Consider the following 16,517-nt stretch of genomic DNA (forward strand, 5'->3'; position numbering starts at 1 on the left):
TGAAGGAATTTTAGGTCCCCCTACTTCTCCGCCACAAACACTTTATTTTGGATAGCATATCATGTGCCTTATATATGCCTAGTTAATGTTTATTGTTCTTTTCTTTTGTCTTGGGAAGAGGTTTCCTAGATTGGAGATTTTGTTTTTAATTATGTTCCTCTATTATGTGTTATGTTTAACCTGCAGACTAAATGAAAAGGAACAGAAGATGAGAGAAGAGTAAGCTTGCAAAATGAAATAAGAGACGGTAATGGTCTAGTTCAAGGTAGGTGAGTAAAGTCCCTTATTTCAGTAAGAGTGCTTAGAGATTTCAGGTTGAAAATAAAATCAGTTACTTTGAACATAATTTAAAACCATAGAGCAGCAAATTAGGAGCAGCTCCAACACTGCTTTTCAGCTGTTTCTACTTCTCCCATTCTCTGCCTAAACCCAAATATTTTGTAATAACGACATCTGCCATAAATCTGGTGACTTCCAGGTTTGCTTTTCTGGAGACTTGAGGCTAGAGCTTATTTTGAAATTGAGAAAAGAAGAAATGGTAGTGAGCACTGGGGTTGGAAATGGTTAAACAGCACTGGAGTTAACAGTTAGTAGAAGGATGAACTGTTTAATTTTTAAAGCTGAATCTCAACCAGAGTAGCACAAATGAACTGTATTTTGTTATTCAGATGTTCTGGGGGCACAGACTATGTGAAAATAAACAAGTGTACTTATCATACCTAACTCCTGCTCTGTGACTGTTTTCTTTAGCTTTACACTTTATTATTATTTTTTAATGTTTATTTATTTATTTTGAAAGAGAGAGAGAGAGAAAGAGCACATGTCGGGGAGGGGCAGAGAGAGAGGGGTGAAAGAAATCCCAAGCAGGCTATGAATGAAGTCATATGATATTTGTCTTTCTCTGACAGACTAATTTCACTTAGCATAATACCCTCTAGTTCCATCCATGTAGTTGCAAACGGCAAGATTTCATTCTTTTCCATTGCCGAGTAATACTCCATTGAATATATATACCACATCTTCTGTATCCATTCATCTGTCAATGGACATTTATGCTCTTTCCACACTTTGGCTATTGTTGACAGCACTGCTATGAACATTGGGGTGCATGTGCCCCTTTGAACCAGCACACCTGTATCCCTTGGATAAATACCTAGTAGTGCACTGGTGCTGGGTCATAGGGTGGTTCTATTTTTAATTTTTTCCAGACTGGCTGCACGAGTTTGCATTACTATCAGCAGTACAAAAGAGATCCTCTTTCTCCACATCCTCGCCATCATCTATTGTTGCCTAAGTTGTTAATGTTAGCCATTCTGACAGGTGTGACATGGTATCTCATTGTGGTTTTGATTTGTATTTCCCTGATGATGAGTGATGTTGAGTATTTTTTCAACCACAATCGGTTGTCTTCTTTGGAGAAGGGTCTATTCACGTCTTTTGCTCATTTCTTCACTGGATAATTTCTTCACTGGATAAATGTTGAGTTTGATAAGTTCTTTATAGATTTTGGGTACTAACCCTTTATCCCATATGTCATGTGCCAAATATCTTCTCCCATTCCATCAGTTGCCTTTTAGTGTTTTTTTTTTTTTTTATTGTTTCTTTTGCTATGCAGAAGCTTTTTATTTTGATGAGGTCCCATTAGTTCATTTTTGCCTTTGTTTCCCTTGCCTTTGGAGAGGTGTTGAGTAAGAAGTTGCTGCAGCCAAGGTCAAAGAGGTTTTTACCTACTTTCTCCTTGAGGATTTTGATGGCTTCCTGTCTTACATCTATTTTGGTCTTTCATCAATTTTGATTTTATCTTTATGTATGGTGTCAGAAAGTGGTCCAGGCTCATTTTTCTGCATGTCACTCTCCAGTTTTCCCAGCACCACTTGGTGAAGAGAGTGTCTTTTTTCCATTGGATTTCTCTCCTTCTTTGTCCAAGATTAGTTGGCCATAAGATTGGGTCCACTTCTGAGGTCTGTATTCTGTTCCATTGTTCTCGGCTCAGTTTTTGTGCCAGTATCATACAATCTTGATGATTACAGCTTTGTAAGGCTCTTGAAGCCCGGGATTGTGATGCCTTCAGCTTTGGTTTTCTTTTTCAATATTCTTTGGATATTTGGGGCCTTTTCTGGTTCCATACAAATTTTAGGATTGTTTATTGTAGTTCTATGAAGAACGCTGGTGCTATTTTGATAGGGATTGCGTTGAATTATAGATTGCTTTGGGTTTTATTGACATTTTAACAATATTTGTTCTTCCTATTCAGGAGCATGGAATATTTTTCCATATTTTTGTGTGTGTGTTTTTCAATTTCTTTCATGAGCTTTCTATAGTTTTCAGCGTATAGACTTTTTCACCTCTTTGGTTAGATTTATTCCTAGGTATTCGGTTTCTGGTGCAATTATAAATGGTATCGATTCCTTGATTTCTCTTTGTGTTGCTTCATTGTTGGTGTATACGAACGCAACCAATTTCTGTGCATTGATTTTATATCCTGTGCATTGATTTTATATCCTGTGACTTTGCTGAATTCATGGATAGTACTAGAAGTTTTTTGGTGGGATCTTTTGGGTTTTCCTTATAAGGTATCATGTCATGTGCAAAGAGTGAAAGTTTAACTTCCTCCTGGCCAGTTTGGATGCTTTTATTCCTTTGTGTTGTCTGATTGCTGAGGCTATGACTTTCAATTCTATTTTGAATAACAGTGGAGAGAATGGACATCCCTGTTTTGTTCCTGACCTTAGGGGGAAAGCCCATCCATTGAGGATGATATTAGCAGTGGATCTTTCATATATGCTTTTATCTTGAGGTAAAAGATCAGATCTTGAGGTCTGATCATTCTATACCTACTTTATTGAGGGTTCTTATCAAGAAAGGATGCTCTACTTTGTCAAATGCTTTCTCTGCATCTGTGGAGAGCATCATGTGGTTCTTGTCCTTTCTTTTATTGATGCGATGAATCACATTGATTGTTTTGCAGATGTTGAACCAGCCCTGCATTCCAGGTTTAAATCCCACTTGGTTGTGGTGAATAATTCTTCTAATGTACTGTTGGATCCAGTTGGCTAAATCTTGTTGAGGATTTCTGCATCCATGGTCATCAGGGAAATTGGTCTGTTGTTCTCCTCTATAGTGAGGTCTTTGTCTGGTTTTGGAATCAAGGCAATACTGTCTCCATAGTATGAATTTGGAAGTTTTCCCTCCATTTCTATTTTTTGGAACAGCTTCAAAAGAATAGGTGTTAATTCTTCCTTAATGTTTGGTAGAATTCCCCTGAAAGCCATCTGGCCCTCGACTCTTGTGTTTTGGGGCATTTTTTATTACTAATTCAATTTCTTTAGTGGTTATGGGTCTGTTCAAATTTTCTATTTCTTCCTATTTCAATTTTGGTAGGTTATACATTTCTAGGAATTTGTCCATTGTTTTGAGATTGCCCATTTTATTTGCGTATAATTGCTCATAATATTCTCTTATTATTGTTTGTATTTCAGCTGTGTTGGTTGTGATCTCTCCTCTTTCATTCTTGATTTTATTTGGGTCCCTTCCTTTTTCTTTTTGATCAAACTGGTTAGGTGTTTATCAATTTTGTTAATTCTTTCAAAGAACCAGCTTCTGGTTTCACTGATCTATTCTACTGTTCTTTCAGTTTCCATAGCATTGATGTCTGCTCTAATCTTTCTTATTTCCTGTCTTCTGCTTGTGTGGGGGATTTAGTTGCTGTTCTTCTTCCAACTCCATAAGGTGTAAGGTTACATTTTGTATCCGAGACCTTTCTTCTTTATGAAGGCCTGGATTGCTGTATACTTCCCTCTTATGACTGCCTTTGCTATGTCCAGAGGTTAGGGGCTGTGATGTTATCATTTTTATTGGCTTCCGTGTACTTTTTAATTTCCTCTTTAACTTCTTGATTACCCATTCATCCTTTAGTAGGATGTTCTTTATTCTCCAAGTATTTGTTGTCTTTCCATATTTTTTCTTATCGTTGATTTCAAGTGTCATGGTGTTGTGGTCTGAAAATATACACGGCATGATCTTGATCTTTTTGTACTTCTTGAGGGCTGATTTGTGTCCCAATATGTGGTCTGTTCTGGAGAATGTTCCATGTCCACTGGAGGAGAATGTGTATTCCGTTGCTTTAGGATGAAATGTTCTGCATATATCTGTTAAGTGTTTCTGGTCCAAGGTGTCATTCAAAGCCAGTTTCCTTACAGATTTTCTGTTTAGATGATCTCTCCATTGCTGTAAGAGGGTGTTGAAGTCCCCTACTATTATGGTATACTATCAATGAGTGTCTTTATGTTTTTGATTAATTGATTAATTGATATGTAGGTTCTTCCACATTTGGAGCATAAGTGTTTACAATTGTTAGGTCTTCTTGGTGGATAGACCCCCTAATTATGATATGATGCCCTTCTTCATTTCTTGTTACAGTCTTTATTTCAAAGTCTAGATTGTCTGATATAAGTATGGCTACTCCAGCTTTCTTTTGTCAAACATTAGCATGATAGATGAGTCTCCATCCCCTCATTTTCAATCTGAAGGTGTCTTTAGGTCTAAAGTGGGTCTCTTGTAAACAGCATCTATGCTGCTGTGGATCTTCTTTTCTTACCCATTCTTTTCTTACCCATTGTCTTTTGATTGGAGCATTTAGTCCATTGACATTTTGAGTGAGTACTGAAAGATATGAATTTATTGCCATTATGTTGCTTGTAGAGTTGGCATTTCTGGTGGTGTTCTCTGTTCCTTTGTAGTCTTTGCTGCTTTTGGTCTTTTTTTTCCTTTTTTCCATCTTTTCACTCCTTAGAAAGACCCCTTAAAATTTCTTGCACTGCTGGTTTAGTGGTCACAAAATCCTTTAATTTTTGTGTGTCTGGGAAACTTTTTATTGCTCTTCTATTTTAAACGACAGCCTTGCTGGATAAAGAATTTTTGGCTGCATATTTTTCTGGTTCAGCACATTGAATGTATCCTGCCTCTCCTTTCTGGCCTGCCAAATTTCTGTGGATAGGTCTGCTGTGAACTTGGTCTGACTTCCCTTGTATGTCAAGGACTTTTATTCCCCTTTACTGCTTTCATGGTTGTTTCCTTGCCAGAGTATTTTGTGAATTTGGTTATGTTAGGCTTTGTTGATGGTCAGTTTTTGTTGAATCTAATGGGAGTTCTCTGTGCTTCCTGAATTTTGATGTCTGTGTCTTTCCCCAGGTTAAGGAAGTTTTCCACTATGACTTGCTCACATAAACCTTCTACCCCCTTTTCTCTCTTCATCTTCTGGGAATCCTAGGATTCTTATGTTCTTCCTTTTTAATGAGTCACTGAGTTCTCTTATTCTTATATCATGCTCTTTTGCCTTAGTCTCCCTCTTTTTTTCTGCTTCATTGTTCTCCATAAATTTCTTCTCTGTATAGCTGACTTGCTGCTCTGCTTTATTCATCTTTGCCCCTGTGGCATCCATTCAAGACTGCAGCTCAGTTAGAGCATTTTTTTTTTTAATTTCATCCTGATTAGCTTTTACTTCTTTTATCTCCACAGAAAGGAATTCTAATCTATTCAACCCCCACTAGTATTCTTTTCATTATGATTCTAAATTCTGTTCAGTCATCTTGCTTGTATGTATGTTGCTGAAATCACTGGCTGTCATTTTTTTCCTGTTCTTTCTTTGGGGTGAATTTCTCTCTTTTGTCTTTTTGAAGGAAGAAAAGGAATTAATAAAGTTCCAAAAATAAAAATTAACCAATTTTTAAAAAACCTAAAAAATCGAATAAAGGATACTAGATCCTACGTGTGTTTTCGTCTGTTTGTTGAAAGACACTTGAGAGATTAAAAAGGGAAGATAAGAAAAGAAAAAAAGGTGGGAGGGGCGGGGGGAAGGAGACGTTTGAAAAATTTAAAAATGCATAGAATAAAATAGGTTAAATGAAATGATTGAAGTAAAATACAATATAAAAATTCACAAAAAAGTAAAAATGTAGCAGAAAAAATTAAAGAAAAATCATTTTAACAAAAACGGAATATAAAAATAATTTTTTTCTCTTTCTGTATTCAAGAATAAGAAAAGAAAATGAAAAGAAAAAAAAATGAATAGGTGGACCAGTGAACAGAATCAAATATGATTGGAATTACATTCGGTTTCCCCTAGAAGTCAAACCATGAACCACTTTATAGTCTGTAAACTAAGCAAGCGAGAGACTGGTGGTGTTCCTCAAGAGCTTGGTTGGCGTGGTTGGGCAGGGCTTAGTGTGACGGTTTGTTCTCCACTAGACGGTGCTGCTTAGCTTACTGGGGTGGATTGTTGTGGCATGTATAGGCATGTATGCGCAATGTGTGGGAGGAGTGAAAATGGCCTCACCCAGCTACCCAGTCTCTAGTATCAAAACTCTGTGCTCTCCCCAACTGGCAATCATGCACCCCTCCTTTGTCTCCAGTTTCCATCCATTCCCCACTTCTACACTTTCCATGACCACGCGGTCATGCTGTCAAGCAGCACCTCCCTCCTGAGTTGTATCTCAGATGGGGATGTTTCCCCATTCTCACTTCTGAGGGCCTGTGGCTTTGACCTGTTTGGACTCTCTGTGGAGGGTCTCGCTGAGCAATGGTGGGCGCCCCTCTGCCCCCAGGAATGTTTGGGAGACTGTGCTGCTGCTGATGCCCAGATACTGCAGCTGGGCACCAGCCCGTCCCAGAAGAAGTTCTGTGATCATTGTAGCAGCAGCAGCATTTCAGGGATTGTGGCAGATCATAGCACACATCTGGCACCAGGCTTCACCCTTAAAGTCCTTGCTCCAGTACCAGTGAATGTGGCCATTCTCTGAGATCCACTGGGACCTTTACCTGTGGGGAGGCCTCTATGAAATGTCCTCCCAACAGGGAAATGCCTTTCCCCCTGTGGCCTCTCAGGGCTCCACTCTCTGCTCCCAGGGATTCGCCTTTCCCACCAGAGCTCCGTCAGGTATTGAGCTGTGGAGGTTCAGACTCTGTGCTCCCCCTGTTTACAGAGTCCTAGTGGAAATTAAACCCTCTCCTTTCTCTTTTCTCCCCTTTTTTGTTCAGTCCCTGTGGCTGTGTCCACTCTTCCTTTTTTTTGTCCTGCTGCTTTTGGAGGGCGGTACTTTTACCATACTCCCCCGTCCCCCCATCTCCACCCTCTCTCCTCAAGCAAAATCAGCTCCCTGCACTCCGCGGCTTCTCTCCCTCCCAGTTCACCTCTCCATGCCACGTACCTGCTGAGTTTTGTGGTTCAGGTTGTGCAGATTGATGTGTTAATCCTCAAGTCAGTTTTCTAGATGTGCAGGATGGTTTAGTGTTGATCTGACTGCATTTTGGGTACGAGAGAAGCAAAAAAACTTCCATGCTGTCCCACCATCTTGGTCTTTCCCCCAGTCTTCGTTTTAAGGTCAGTTTTGTTTGATATAATTATTGCTATCCAAGCTTTCTCTTGACATCCGTCTATATGATAAATATTTCTCCACCCCTCACTCTCAGTCTGCAGATGTCTTTATGTCTGAAGTATGTCTCTAGTAGGCAACAGGTAGGTTAGTCTTATTATTTTTTAATACATTTTGTCATGTTGTATCTTTTGATTGTAGTATTTAGTCAATTTACATTCAAGGAAATCATTGAGAGATATTTAATTATTGCTGTTTTGTTATGTTTTTAGCATTGAGAAAGTCCTCTAAGTATCTGCTAGATCTCTCTCTCGCCTGAATGGTTGTCAGCCCTTCCCTATCAGGAAGAAAAGGGCAAGGGAGAAGAATAAAAATAAAAGCTTTCTATCAAGCTATGTAAACTTGTACAGCATTATGTTTTCACGTGTGTAACATGGTAGCCTTTAGGCTTTTGGAGTTTTGGCTTTGAGGGAGGGCTTGTGGAACTAAGTACAATACTGCTGCTCCTTTTTCACTTTGTCACTAGCCACCTTCACAAGCAAGCCATTTATCTCCTCTTAACATCTTGGTGTCAGTCTTCAATGACAGTTGTGGGTTGGGGGAATGAGTGAATGCCTGTGAAAACCCTGTAAAACTGATGATAGGGAGTACATAGTTCTCAGTTTTGAACTGTAACATTCCAAGACTGGTGGTCTTGTCTTTTGCAGCACTGTTAGTGCCTCTCAAAAACACAACCACCGCCTACTGCCCCCCCAACTCCACAGAAAAACCAGTACTCATACAGTTAGACTAGCAGAGGGAAGACTTACATAGTCAGCAGTCTAGCAGTTGGAAGTTGGGAAGGGCTATGAGAGAAGCATTATTTTCCAAGTAACATATGTATAATGATAATTCTGTTTTCCTCAGATTGTTGTTTCATGGCATTTCATCAGGTGGTCATTAGGTGTGTTTGCATGGGTTTTGTGGATTTTAGGGGAAAAGAATGTTTCCCTTCTTCTTCCCTCTTCCTATTACCACCTATTCCTCGTCACTTTATTTATTCATTTATTTTACCTCCTCCTCTGTTGTAATAAATCTCCTCTAGGTAATAAATCTTGAATTTCCCTGTACAGAGAAAGGGTATCCAGACTTTTTTTTTTTTTTTTTTGGTTAATTAAAAGGGACTTCTAACTTGGTATCGTGTGTCTGTTTATAAAAGGGCATGCATACGAGTTTGTGGCTGACACTTCATTGGTGATGATTTTGGGAGAGGGGGCGTTTCAGCACAGAGCCTGACGCGGGGCTCGAACTCAGAGATCGTGAGATCGTGATCTGAGCCGAAGTCAGACGCTCAACCGACTGAGCCAGCCAGGCGCCCCTTGCCATATTTTTTAATACCAACTTAAATAAAATGTGTTCTTTCCTATTATAGTTGGAGTAATAAAGTCAGATGCAAACTATTTGCAATTCAAAAATATTAGGATTTTTATCCTTTATTTTATTATCGTAGTGTATCTTTGATTTGTGAATGTCAGACCATCCTTGTTTCCTTGGAATAAATCCCACTTGATCATGGGTTGAGCCTTGAGGTCACATAGAATAGACCATGAGGTCTCCCAAAGTGGCACAGGAAGTCACAGGAAGTGGGGCTCAGGCCACCTGTTGTTTGGAATAAACTTAATCCAAAGGCCTTAATACACTGGAAGGGTGGCACAAGGTCACAAAGAGCTGGGTCCGAGGCCAACCAGAACTGGGTAGAAGTTCACTCAAAACCAGTTTCAGGACTAAGCTGAGTGGGGATCTAGGTCCCACAGCGCAGAACACATCACGAGCAGCACTTTGAGGTCCTCAGGAGCAAGGCTCGAGGTCACCAGGAGGTGGATTCGAGGTCACCTGGAAAAGTCTTGCCAAAGTCCAGAGGAACACCAGTTCCCCATGTCCTGAGCTAGAAGGTCACCTAAAGCAGGGCAGGAGTTTACCTAGTGCATGACTGGAGATGCCCCAATAAAGGTCCTGGTCCATGTCAGCTGGGAAGGGAACTGTGCAGGTGAGGCTCTCTAGGTCACGGGGAGCAAGGCATGAGCTTGGGCAGAAAGGGCGGGGATTACCACAAAGAGTAAATCCAGCTCACCTGGAGTGGGGATCCAGGTCACCCAGAGTGGAGCACCGAATCTTATGGAGCGGGGTTCCTGCTCCACCTGGAGACGGGTCAAGGTCACCCTGAGCAGGGATTGAGGTCACCCAGAAGGTTCCAGGAGCTCACTGGGAGCGAGGTTCCAGGTCCGTTGGAGCAGGACCCAAATTCATTGTCAGCTCCTCTCAGGGTCAGCAGTGGGTCAGGCTGTATGGCTAAGTGGGTCAGGAGGTCCCCAAGGAGCAGGCATGAGTTCACCCAGTGAGGGTCTGGAGGTTCTAGTGAGCGGGTCTTCAGGTGATCTGAAGCAGGACTCACAGTCATGGAGAGAGGGTGTGAGTTCACTTGGAGCAGGACTCGAGGTCACCCAGATCAGGGCACGTGCTCACCCAAAGCAAATCTCATGCTCCACTGGAGAGGGGCTCCAGGTCACCCTTGGCATGACTGGAGTTCCTACAGGGACGGTCACCAGGTCACAGGGAGTGAGGCTTCGTGCACCGGGAGTGGAGCACAAAACAACAGGGAGGGAGGGCCCGTGTTTGCCCTGGTCAGGGCTTCAGTTCGCCTAGAGTGTGGCACTAGCTCACACAGAATGGAGCACCAGGTCACTGAAGCACGGCTCAAAGTCACCACAGCAGGGGCGGATCTCAAGGCCACACTCACAACTGTGTACACTTGAATCAGGGCCTGAGCCCTCTAGGAGCTGGGCTCTGGCCACCTGGAGCAGGACTTGAGCTCATACAGAACAGGTCTTGAGGTCAAGTGGAGCGAGCCTCGAGCTCACATGGAGCTAGGCACCAACCCACCTGAGTGGGGCTCGATGTCACCTGGAGCTAAGCAGGAAGTCACAGGCAGCAGAGCTGGTGCTCAACCGCATGGGGGCTGGGGCTAACCCAGAACATGACTCTGGAGCGCTGGAGCCGGGCTGGAGGTTACTTGGGGCAGGTCATGAGGTCATGAAGCAGGTCACCAGCTCAGATGACACCGGAGGGGGCTCATCGACCCCCCAACCAGATGTGGGTCTCAAGGTCACCTGCACAACTATGTACACATGAATCAGGGCTCAGCTCACCAGGAATGGGGCTCAAGGTCACCTAAAGTGGGGCACAGGTTCACTAGGAGCGGGACTTGAGGTCACTCAAAGTGGGACACTGCTAACCTGGACTGGGACTCGAGGTCATCAGGATCAAGCCATGTCCTCAATGACACAAAGGCTTCTTCTCAACTGGAGAGGACCTCGAGCTCACCCTCAGCAGAGTTTGTGCTCCTCTGGGCTGGGTCACCAGGTCACAGGGAGTCAGGCTTCTAGGCACCTGGAGTGGAGCACAAAATCCTAAGGAACAAGGGCTCATGTCACCCGAATCAGGGCTTGAGCACACCTAGAGTGTGGCACTAGCTCACACACAACAGGGCAGGTGCTGACCTGGGGCATGACTAGACGTGCACCCCCACGCCCACCGGATGTGGCTCTCAAGTGCACCAGTGTGTACACTTTGAACAGGGCATGAGCGTATCAGCAGCTGGGCTCCAGGCCACTTGGAGCAGGGCCTCAGGTCCCCTGGACTGCAGCTCCAGTTCACACTCAGTGGGGCGGGAAGTCATCTGGAGCTGGTCAGAACCTCATACAGAGCAGGGAACAGGTCCTCCAGAGCGGAGCTCCGGGTCAAACTGACTGGGGCCCCAGATCACCCCAGCGGAGGGGCACAAGGACACAACGATTGGCACGAACTCACCCAGAGCTTCAGAGGCATTCACTAGAAGTGGGGCACCAGCCATGTGGATCAGGACTTGAGTTCCCCCTGGTGTGGGGCAAGGTCTCACTGAGAAGGGAAGCAGGTCATCAGAGAGGGGCACGGGGTTAGCTGGAGTGGGCTTACCGATCCCCTGGAGCAGGGCTTGAACTCACCAGGAGCAGGACTCCATGTCCCTTGGAACATAACTTGAGCTACCTGCAGAGGGACACGAGGTCACAGCAAGCGCCACTCGAAGGTCCCTGCAGCAGAGCACAGAATCATAAAGAGAGGGGCCCTTGGTAATGTGAAGAAGACGCAAGCTCACTTGCAGGGCACCTGGAGCTCACCTGGACAGTGGCCCTCGCTCACAGAGAAAGGGACATGTGCTCAGCAGAAGTGGGGCTGGGGCAAAACCCGAGTGGGGTCTGAGGCCACATAGAGAGTGAGACAAGCTCACCAAGACAGAGTCTTGAGATCACCTGGCATGAGGTCACCCAGAGCATAACACAGGCTCATCAAAACTGGGCTCACACTCACCTGGGGATGGCTACCTCTCACTCTGAGAAAGGCTTTAGTACACCCAAAGTGTGGCATGAGCTCACCAGGTGTGGGGGTCAAGGTCACCCAGAGCAGGGAAGAAGGCATATCAAGCCGAGCTCATTTCAATTGGAGACAGGCACAAGGTCACCCAGAACATGGGCTGAACTCAAGCGTGGCTCGAGTGCACCTGGAGTGAAGCACGAGGTCATGTGGAGCTAAAAACAAGTTCACTGGGAGTGGGATTCAAGGTCACCCCAAACTAGGCTTTGCTCAACTGCAGTGGGACACAAGATTATTCATTAGGAGCCGAGCTAGAGATCACCCAGTATTGGTCTGGAGGTTCTGCTGAGTGGGGCACAAGGTCACACAGAAGAGGGCACGTGCTCACGAGAAGTGGGACTGGTGCAAAATCTGAGCAGCGCCTGAGGTCACCTGGAGCAAGACAAACTCACCAGAGAAGGTCTCGTGCTCAACTGGAGAGGGGCTCCAGGTCACTGGGAAAAGTATCCATGCTTAAGCAAAAAGGGGCTTGAGATTGCCCAGAGTGGAGCATGTTGACACCCCGAGCGGGGCTGGTGCTCTGGTGCTCACCTGGAGTGGAGCATGAACTCACCCTAAGTGGAGCTCATGGTCACCCGGAGGGTGGTATGAGGTCACACGGAGCAAGGTCTGTATTTCGCCAGAGGGCTGCTGGAGCTCACTCAGAATGGGGATTGAGCTCATCCAGAGCAGGACTCAAGCCCACCAGGAGCAGGACTCATGCTCACTGGGAGCGGGACTTGAGCTCAAAAGACAATGAATCAAAGGACATGAGTTCAAACATACCAGGGCATGAGGTCTCCTGAACCAGGGCTCATATTTAGCTTTTGTAGGCCCACTCTAACTCAGTGTGGGGCTCATGCCCACCCATAACTGGGCTTGTGCTTACCCTGAGAGGGGTTTGTGCTCACCCTGAGCAGGTCACAAGTTTAACTGGACCAGGATAGAAGTCACCCAGAGCAGGTTTATCGGTGACCCAGAGCAGGGCACAAGGTCACACAATGTAGGGCATGAGCTCACAAGCAGTGGGGCATGACTCAACCGGAGTAGAGCAGAAACTTACCTTAATGGAGTCTGAGCTCATACAGAGCAGGTTATGAGCTCACCTGAATTAGGACACAAGCCCATTAGATATGGGACTTCAGGTTATTTGGAATAGTGCTTCAGCTCACCTGCAGCTGGGCTTGAGGTCACCTAGAGCAGGGCACAAGGTCACTGAGAACAGCACAGGAACTTACCTGCAGCAGAACTTGTGTTCACCCAGAGCGGGGCTCGAGGTCACTAGGAGCAGGGCACGAGGTCACATGCAGCAGGGCACAAGATCACATAGAGCAGGGCTTGTGTTTACCAGGAGTGAGCTAGAGATCGTTCAGAGCAAGACTGAAGCTCACCCCAGATCAGGGCTTGAGTTCACCCAGAGCAGGCTTGAAGTCACCCAGAGTGTAGCTCAAGGGCTGGTACTCACACAGAGCAGGCTCATGCTAACCTGGAGCAGGGTTCATGCTCACACAAAGTGGGAATAGACCTCATCCAATGAGCGACTCAAACTCACAAACCGTGAGATCATACCTGAGTCAAAGTCAGATGCTTAAACAATTGAGCCTGAGATTTCATATTAAAAGTATCAATTTCTAAAAAAAAATTTCCTAGTCCAAATCATTAAAATTCCATTTTAAAGAATCTCAACTCTAAGAAGTACCATATGAGTTGTCTTCCCTTCTCTCTTGGTAAATATGAAGAGGGGGCATTTAGCAGACATTAATGCCAAGTACTTAATCTTTGAAAACCCTACAATGTTTACATTTGATATCTTAACTTACATAGATTTAAGTTATATACGTCTGATATCTGAGACAAAAATACAGATTTACTAATCTTGTACCTTACATTTCCTTTTGCATATCTTCAGCTGAAAATTCAAGAGTGGTAATTTCCGTTTATTAACAGCAACAAAAATGAAAACTGAAAAAAATGTTTATTACTCAGAGTTGGTATACTAATTTTTATGTAAATGATTCTTAATGTAGTAGTGTTTAAAGTACTGTTCTTAAAATGACTTAGTTGGTGAAATGTTATCAATTATGAAAAAATAAAATATAATTAAAAAATAGATATACTCTATCTCTAAATTCAACAATTGTGCATATCTTGCTGTCTCTGGGTTAACTCAATGTATAACTATATAATTATTGTGTGCAGAGTCTTTAGAAAATTCCTAAATTATTGTATAAAGACAACCCCTTATCTCTTTTTTTTTTGTCTTAAATATGAACTTTATTATTTTTTTAAATTTTTTAATATATGAAATTTGCTGTCAAATTGGTTTCCATACAACACCCAGTGCTCATCCCAAAAGGTGCCCTCCTCAATACCCATCACCCACCCTGCCCTCCCTCCCACCCTGCCCTCCCTCCCACCCCCCATCAACCCTCAGTTTGTTCTCAGTTTTTAACAGTCTCTTATGCTTTGGCTCTCTCCCACTCTAGCCTCTTTTTTTTTTTTTTTTTTTTTTCCTTCCCCTGCCCCATGGGTTTCTGTTATGTTTCTCAGGATCCACATAAGAGTGAAACCATATGGTATCTGTCTTTCTCTGTATGGCTTATTTCACTTAGCATCACACTCTCCAGTTCCATCCATGTTGCTACAAAAGGCCATATTTCATTTTTTCTCATTGCCACGTAGTATTCCATTGTGTATATAAACTACAATTTCTTTATCCATTCATCAGTTGATGGACATTTAGGCTCTTTCCATAATTTGGCTATTGTTGAGAGTGCCGCTATAAACATTGGGGTACAGGTTCCCCTATGCATCAGTACTCCTGTATCTCTTGGGTAAATTCCTAGCAGTGCTATTGCTGGGTCATAGGGTAGGTCTATTTTTAATTTTCTGAGGAACCTCCACACTGCTTTCCAGAGCGGCTGCACCAATTTGCATTCCCACCAACAGTGCAAGAGGGTTCCTGTTTCTCCACATCCTCTCCAGCATCTGTAGTCTCCTGATTTCTTCATTTTGGCCACTCTGACTGGCGTGAGGTGATATCTGAGTGTGGTTTTGATTTGTATTTCCCTGATAAGGAGCGACGTTGAACATCTTTTCATGTGCCTGTTGGCCATCCGGATGTCTTCTTTAGAGAAGTGTCTATTCATGTTTTCTGCCCATTTCTTCACTGGGTTATTTGTTTTTCGGGTGTGGAGTTTGATGAGCTCTTTATAGATTTTGGATACTAGCCCTTTGTCCGATGTGTCATTTGCAAATATCTTTTCCCATTCCGTTGGTTGCCTTTTAGTTTTGTTGGTTGTTTCCTTTGCTGTGCAGAAGCTTTTTATCTTCATAAGGTCCCAGTAATTCACTTTTGCTTTTAATTCCCTTGCCTTTGGGGATGTGCCGAGTAAGAGATTGCTACGGCTGAGGTCAGAGATGTCTTTTCCTGCTTTCTCCTCTAAGGTTTTGATGGTTTCCTGTCTCACATTCAGGTCCTTTATCCATTTTGAGTTTATTTTTGTGAATGGTGTGAGAAAGTGGTCTAGTTTCAACCTTCTGCATGTTGCTGTCCAGTTCTCCCAGCACCATTTGTTAAAGAGACTGTCTTTTTTCCATTGGATGTTCTTTCCTGCTTTGTCAAAGATGAGTTGGCCATACGTTTGTGGGTCTAGTTCTGGGGTTTCTATTCTATTCCATTGGTCTATGTGTCTGTTTTTATGCCAATACCATGCTGACTTGATGATGACAGCTTTGTAGTAGAGGCTAAAGTCTGGGATTGTGATGCCTCCTGCTTTGGTCTTCTTCTTCAAAATTACTTTGGCTGTTCGGGGCCTTTTGTGGTTCCATATGAATTTTAGGATTGCTTGTTCTAGTTTCGAGAAGAATGCTGGTGCAATTTTGATTGGGATTGCATTGAATGTGTAGATAGCTTTGGGTAGTATTGACATTTTGACAATATTTATTCTTCCAATCCATGAGCAGGGAATGTCTTTCCATTTCTTTATATCTTCTTCAATTACCTGCATAAGCTTTCTATAGTTTTCAGCATACAGATCTTTTACATCTTTGGTTAGATTTATTCCTAGGTATTTTATGCTTCTTGGTGCAATTGTGAATGGGATCAGTTTCTTCATTTGTCTTTCTGTTGCTTCATTGTTAGTGTATAAGAATGCAACTGATTTCTGCACATTGATTTTGTATCCTGCAACTTTGCTGAATTCATGTATCAGTTCTAGCAGACTTTTGGTGGAGTCTATCGGATTTTCCATGTATAATATCATGTCATCTGCAAAAAGCGAAAGCTTGACTTCATCTTTGCCAATTTTGATGCCTTTGATTTCCTTTTGTTGTCTGATTGCTGATGCTAGAACTTCCAGCACTATGTTAAACAAGAGCGGTGACAGTGGGCATCCCTGTCGTGTTCCTGATCTCAGGGAAAAAGCTCTCAGTTTTTCCCCGTTGAGGATGATGTTAGCTGTGGGCTTTTCATAAATGGCCTTTATAATCTTTAAGTATGTTCCTTCTATCCCGACTTTCTCAAGGGTTTTTATTAAGAAAGGGTGCTGGATTTTGTCAAAGGCCTTTTCTGCATCGATTGACAGGATCATATGGTTCTTCTCTTTTTTTTTGTTAATGTGATGTATCACGTTGATCGATTTGCGAATGTTGAACCAGCCCTGCATCCCAGGAATGAATCCCACTTGATCATGGTGAATAATTCTTTTTATATGCTGTTGA

General features: G+C 43.2%; 1 protein-coding gene and 1 long non-coding RNA gene across 4 annotated transcripts in view; both read right to left on the minus strand.

Annotated features, from left to right (window-relative positions):
• The window catches only part of LOC145714947 (eukaryotic translation initiation factor 1A, X-chromosomal), a 795,969-nt gene that overhangs the window by 640,348 nt on the left and 139,104 nt on the right, over positions 1-16,517 (minus strand). The window lies entirely within an intron of this gene.
• On the minus strand, positions 8,871-13,153 carry LOC145715057 (uncharacterized). Of its 2 annotated transcripts, XR_014137098.1 has the most exons (4): positions 11,390-13,153; positions 11,217-11,303; positions 10,643-10,796; positions 8,871-10,524 (listed from the first exon to the last, which is right to left on the minus strand). It is a non-coding gene; the product is annotated as an uncharacterized LOC145715057 (long non-coding RNA). The 2 variants fall into 2 exon arrangements; XR_014137097.1 differs by having other exon boundaries at positions 8,871-10,796.

Source organism: Panthera onca, chromosome Y (genome assembly GCF_046562875.1).
Source record: "Panthera onca isolate mPanOnc1 chromosome Y, mPanOnc1 haplotype 2, whole genome shotgun sequence".
In the NCBI taxonomy this organism is placed as follows: Eukaryota; Metazoa; Chordata; class Mammalia; order Carnivora; family Felidae; genus Panthera; species Panthera onca.